The sequence below is a fragment of the Panicum virgatum genome, chromosome 9N, assembly GCF_016808335.1.
Source record: "Panicum virgatum strain AP13 chromosome 9N, P.virgatum_v5, whole genome shotgun sequence".
Lineage (NCBI taxonomy): Eukaryota > Viridiplantae > Streptophyta > Magnoliopsida > Poales > Poaceae > Panicum > Panicum virgatum.
In genome coordinates, this window is record NC_053153.1 from 29,557,093 (window position 1) to 29,563,828 (window position 6,736).

Here is a 6,736-nt window from a genome sequence, read left to right on the forward strand (position 1 = left end):
AACCAATTATTCTCTGGCCTGCATAACAGCATAAGTTTGTGCGCTCTTTGCGGAGCATTTCATTTATCTGTGTTCAAATGCATATCTATACCTGATGTTATTTTTATTGTTTTAGAATGTTAATGTATGATAGCATGATCATTGAACCTTGTAATGCCATACAGATGTCCAGAAGTTTCCAGCAATTCATAACCATTGGTGTCTGCCCAGTGTATTTTCAAAGAATGTGACCAAGACAGCTGTGAGCCTGTAATATGTTGTGGCTTATGTCATGGTATCAACTCATTACTCTTTTTTAGTTTTCACTTATTTCAGCTATTTTGCTTGAGTTGCTATAGTCCTTTATGCTAACAGCTGAAAATATCCTCTAAATTTCAAATTATTTCAGTCCCAGTTACCTATGATATGATATAATCAACTCGCACATACCAGCTCAACAACTTTCACCTGCTTTGCACTGACTTATGTGTGTCCTTACTGGAGTTTTCCATCATCATATTTCTTGCTGGTGTCTTTATGAATGATGGATTGCGTCTATCTCCATCTATTTGTATGTTTTCTTAAACAATGATGTCCATTTCTTTGCATAGGTCCACATAAATGCAGACGTGTAAACCAACTCCACTAATATTGTCGGTGTCGTCATCGTTTCATATCAATGGGACTCTATAAGCTACTACTGGATCCTGAACCCTGCTTGTTTCCTATATAAGAGTTGGTTGCAGATCCTTGAGATGGAGAGACTTGACCTCTTGGACTGGGAAGTCATGCAAGAGCCCAAATAATAATACTATAGTTTGATACCTATGCAATTATGGTCGTATGGTTGATTGCATTTAGCTATCCTGATTCCCGACTATTTTTGTCCTGAATATCTTCATTGGTGAATAGTGAGTTCATTCTTTTGTTCGTCTCTTTCTCTAACATCTCTCATTATAGGATTGCTTCCAGAAACAAGATACAGCATTTGCATTTTATCAAAACCTAAACGTTATCATTTGAACATTTGCAGGGCCTAATTATGGCTGCAATGTATATAGCAAATATGTCACAGTGCAAAGATTTCACTACTTCTCTTGGAACAGTCAAGGTATTTTATAGAAGCACCATCATGGAATTTAATTTAGCAAATCATACTCATGAATTCTTAGGATGCAGTATCGTTTTGGACTCATTCTAGAGTATTTTGATTGTCACAACTCCCTTTTTTTGGGTTATTTGTGCTTGCTATGTTTAATTATTACAACTTGGGTAAGGTAGTTTCATCTCTGGTATGGTGTTAGATGCTTCCACAAAAAATGCTATGAAGCTCGAAAGCATTTTTGGGAGCTCATTGATATTGACTATGGGCTAGGGAGGGTTCTGAATTTTAGTTTTCTTCTTTTCAGATTGCAATGGTGTTGCTAATCTAACTGTCCCTTTATTTCTAACTGGATAATCAAAACATAGTTCTCCCTTAGGATTGCTGAAAGCCGATCTCTCGACAAAAAGCTACTTTCAGTTTGTCCAGCTGTTTGTCAGTTCCTCTAAACAAGTAAACATTTTGACTATTCCTGTTTGTGGTCTTCAACAATAACAACCATCATTCATATCTGGTAGGTTTTTACTTTTAACATCAAAGTTGAATAAGGTTCCAGCTTACGCTGTTGAAGCATTATATTGCCTCAAACCTGACTATCCCAATCATGTGGTAGCAACTTATGGAGCTATTCTCATGATGTTGGTTGGGTCAACTTTACTCTAAAGAAATTACAAGATTGACCATTTGACTTAGTCTTGGTTCTTGTCCCCTCAAATACTGCGAACAGACATCCAAATCGTCTTGATACTATTAGGCTTTCAGGCCCTGTGCAGACCTATATGCTTCTTAAAGTTACGTATCAATTCAAAATATTTATCCTTCACTTTTCTCATAGCCTCATGAAATAATTAAGTTCTTGTCTTAATATTTGGATCTATTTTATAAAAGCAAAAAACATTTCATCTTGTGATCTATCTGTTTCAATCAACATTTTGAAAGAGAAGGTGGTAAATCTTTTCCAACTTGTAACTAAGTGATGCATGGTGCATATACATGCTGGCCATACTGCAAAATGAATAGATGACGCAGGAGGTAAACATGAAGACCGGTAAAGCATGTAATGTGCTAACCTGGCGTTGACTTGGTCTTTTGCACAATACAACATGAGGTCACACATGGGTTTCTGGGTTGAGGTTGCTGTGGTGTAGTTACAGAGATGGGGGAAGGCTGTAGAGCTCCTTAATTTGGGCTGAGGTTGATGCCATTATATAGACATTGTAGAATGTTCAGCAGTAGCCAGAAGCTCTCTTGTACAAGTACACCGGCTGGCACTTGCACATATTTTAACTCCTTTTGGTGTTTTGGTCTATCTACACCGTGATACAATATATTTCCTTCTAGCCTGTCCTGTCTCAGTCAAACCTAATATGGAACCTTTTTTGACTGTTACCTCCTTTTTACCAGGAGGAAAGGTCTGCAGATCTCTGCACTAGTTTGTTTATCCTTGCATCTGAATCAATGTTAATGTGGTCCTTACTAGTTTATCCAAATCGATCATGGATTAGTTTATATAATCTTGAAGTTACCGCCTATAGGATAGTTTTTGTTTATCCTTGCATCTGAATCAATGGCTACTTCTGCAGTTCTAGTCCTGACTCGTTTATCCAAATTGATCATATATGATACCAAACCATTGGCTTTTCTTCAAGAGACAATGCTTGATCCTCTTTGTTGAGCGTACGGACAACCTCACATTGCTGCGTTTGGTTGTTGCAGGGGATGACATTGCCATCGGTGGGTGGAAATGTGGAATCAGGTTTGCCAATGAAAGGAGAAGGCAAGGTGGGCAGCAGACTGTAAGAGACCTTGCAGCAAATGTGTGGATCTTCCTCTACAATGCCACTGCCGCTAGTCTCCCAAACCTAGGCATTACTAGGACCCATCCCTTTCCGGTATACTCCCCAGCCCATCCCCACTGTGATGACCCCTCCAAGTAAGCTCCGTGGTCGTAACCTGCACGTGCCCATCGACTACTCCTGCAAATTGTTCACCTGCTAATTGCAGATGGACTCATCGGTTCCCCTTCTTGGAAGAGCCGGTGATACCTAGCTAAGTAGCTATTCTGCCCTTCTTTATACTTGGTGCTTTCTCTTTTGTTAATGATATGACTGTAATGGTCTGGTTGCATAGTTGTGCTATGGAAAAAGTGAACTGTACCCCAATTGCCAACTGCTGTTCCTGATCTGATCCCCCATGTGGTGCCTCGTGCCGCCTGTTAAATTTTTTTGGCGATGTGTACTGGTGTGCTTGACATATGGGGCGGTAGCTTCTCTCGGTGTTCTGAGATCAATTTATAAGCTGCAATTACCTGATAAAGTGGCTTTTCCGTAATCTGGCTTTCTGCATGATTTGCACAACTATGTAGGTAGGGTTAAAATACTCTGTTCCAGCCTATGCTTCTCTTGCTCTTAGGTTGTTGCTGCATGGAGCAGTTACAGCCTTCGGAGCTAAGCATCAGTGGATCACGACGTGAATCTGTAACGAACATGGCACCATTGATGCCATTTCGAGTGATTTTGGTGATCGAATGACAACACAACACTTGGACTAATATGATTGTTAAGATGATCATTCTCAGGCTTTTAGGTTCAAGTGATGACAAAGAGAAAGAGAAAATAGGCGTAGCAAGGCCCGAAGGGCAGCCCCTACGGGGGTTCCGCTACCCGGTTAGCGGACGGGGGTCGAGGGGGAGCCGCCCCTCGCGGGTCTCAGGGCAGCGCCCTGAAAGCTCTTCGATTCAGGAGCACCGGAAGAACCGACGCCAGGGCATCGGAGCATCCGATGGTAGTCGGAAGAACCGACGCCTTGATACTTTGGTGCAGAAGGGAATCGAAGCCAAGTCAGCCTATAGGCACCGGTTGAACCGACGGTCTAAAATAGGGCATCGGTGCAATGGCCGTCCTTTGTACCAGAGACGATGTCAAGTGCCCAGAAGAAGTTTCTTCAGCACCGGTTCAACCGACGGTGCATCGGTGCATACCACCGGTGTAATGACGTCAGCGTCCAGGAGAAGATTCCTTCAGCACCGGTTGAACCGGTGAGGCATCGGTACAAAGCATCGGTTCAACCGGTGGTCTCTGCGTCAGACATCAGGAGTCCAACGGCTACTTCGTGTTATGAGTGACCGGATGAACCGACGCTACCCTGCCAAGAGGCATCGGTTCTTCCGGTGGTACGCAGATTTTCAGCTAACCGTTGGAGCAACGGCTACAAGACTTGGTGGCCTATATATACGCCTCACCCCGGCCATTTGAAGATTGCTGGAGTTGCTGGACATCCTACACACACCCAAGAACATCTCCAAGCCATACAAAAGCATCAAGATCATATCCTTAGCCCTTAGCACACTTTGAGAGTGTTGTGTAAAGGATTAGCTCTTAGTGAGTGAGTTTGCAAGGCTTAGAGCCTTTGTGCTGTGGTTCATTAGTGAACCAAAACAAGAGCTTGGTGCGCCGGCACCTTGGAGCGTGGAGCTCGCCGGCAACGTCATCGACCCTCCGACTTGGTGTGGAGCGGCGACGACACCTTTGTGCGGGGGACGTGGAGACCCCCATCCTTTGTGGAGAAGCTCCTTAGTGGAACCCGGGGCCAAGGTGACCGTGATTGTGTTCACGGAAGAGACTTGGTGGCCGAGTAGCAATACTCTTAGTGAGTGCTACAACAACGTGGATGTAGGTGTGCCTTTGTGGCTAACCGAACCACGGGATAAACACCCGCGTCAAGAGTTTGCTATCTCCTATCCCGCTCTTTAAGCTTCCGCATTTCATTCTAGTATTTTGTATGCCTTTACTTTCATAGAATAGTTTCTTGATAGGAAAGGCTATAGGTTGCTAAACTCTTTTGGGATAGGGGTTTTACACTAGAACAACCTAGTTGCACATCTAGATAGCTTGTTTTAGTTTAAAGCTTTGTGCAAACTAGTTGGAGCCATAGGTCTAAGTTTTTATTAGTGCCTAATTCACCCCCTCCCCCTCTTAGGCTAGAGCACCCGATCACTTTCAGAATCTTTGCCATGGATGGCAGCTTCCTGTGCCCCTCTTCCCCGTGTCCTGCACTCTAAAGGTCTGTTGACAATATCTGATTAGCTGCTAGCCTGTGCAGCTGTGTTGATTTTGTGGTTCGTGTGAGCGAGCAGAGAATAATCTGTGCCCAAAGGGCACTGCCCTGCCTGCTCTATGCTCTTGCCTAAAGACTAAAGTTGTAAAGTGCTAGACTGCTAGCAGTGACTCTGCGTGTTGACATGTCTGGCTGCAGACATGATTGTGGATCGAGATTGTGTAGGTGCTCACAGTGGTGATCCGACATTTTTACTCCCAACATGGAAGGAAAGTCATGTCTACAGTCCATACTAAAGTAACCGAATTATTTAAAACATGACATGTTGCAGTACAATAGCAGAGTATGATGTATCTGATCCATAGACAAGGAAAAAAAAACACTTTGCTTATAGGGATGCAAGTTATATATATTTTGGTGGGGTTGATCCAAAAAGTTAATAAAATGAACTAGAACGACATTATACGTAAATAATTTGAGAGGCGAAATGAACTAGAGTAGTGTGCCACTATAATTAGTTGACAAAAAAAATACTATGGGTACCCACTTGCATCCTTTTGGTAACTTGAAGAGAATATTCTTATGAGTTCCAAGAACCAGTTCCACGGGATGTCCAAATGGGGTAACATGCCCCTTTGAATTGCTTTTACTGGATTCCTCTAGGTATAGTATGAGTATGACATCAAAGACCAAAGTGGATGTCCTGTTTAAGAAGTTTCATAACTTCTGGTCAGATTGTATGGAAAATGCTTATCAATGATTTTGCTGAATTCTCAAATGTACTCCAAGAATAAGGGGGTGTTTAGTTGGTGAAAAAGTTTGGGTTTGAGTACTATAGCACATTTCGTTATTATTTGGTAATTAATGTCCAATCATGAATTAATTAAGCTTAAAGATTTATTTCATTCTAATTAGTTAAACTGTGTAGTTAGTTATTTTTAAGTGTATTTAATGTCTTATGCATGTGTCCGAAGATTCGATGTGATGGGTACTGTAGATTTTTTTTTTGAAAACTAAACACCCCCTAACTTGGGTACAAGAAATTTGAAAAGAGTGTTCAGGAGCATCGAGAATTATGTAGGCTGAAACGCCAATGCAGTGATTAGAAATCCATGGACCGATCGTGCTCCCTCCGTCCTGAAATATAAGACATTCCAACATTCTTGGAGAGTCAGTTTTTTCAAATTTGATCAAATTTATACAATATAAAGTAATAACATTTATGATATTAAATATGTATCATTAGATTTTTCATTAAATATATTTTTTATAATATATCTGTTTGATGCCATAAATTTTTATGATTTTTTCTAAAAATTTGGTCAAACTTAAAAAGCTGACTCTCAAAAAATATTGAAATGTCTTATATTTTATATTTCAAGACAGAAAGAGTAGTGTACATCTTCTGAGCACGGTCTTCCGGCCCATCTCGTCACGCTTCCCAAGGCCTATACAGGCCGAAATGCTGGCGGGCTATGGCTGGCGGCTTGCGTACCTTGGATACGCCTTTCGGAGCAAACTACGCGTCCCAGCTAAGTATGCAGAGACCTCTCTCGAGCTCTCTCGCTCAAATACAGTTGACAGCAGGCCACTGGGTTT

General features: G+C 41.8%; 1 long non-coding RNA gene across 1 annotated transcript; it reads left to right on the plus strand.

Annotated features, from left to right (window-relative positions):
* Positions 1 to 281: 281 nt before the first annotated feature.
* LOC120687646 lies at positions 282 to 3,250 on the plus strand. Its single transcript, XR_005680795.1, has 3 exons — positions 282 to 890; positions 1,013 to 1,090; positions 2,798 to 3,250. It is a non-coding gene; the product is annotated as an uncharacterized LOC120687646 (long non-coding RNA).
* Positions 3,251 to 6,736: the final 3,486 nt, after the last annotated feature.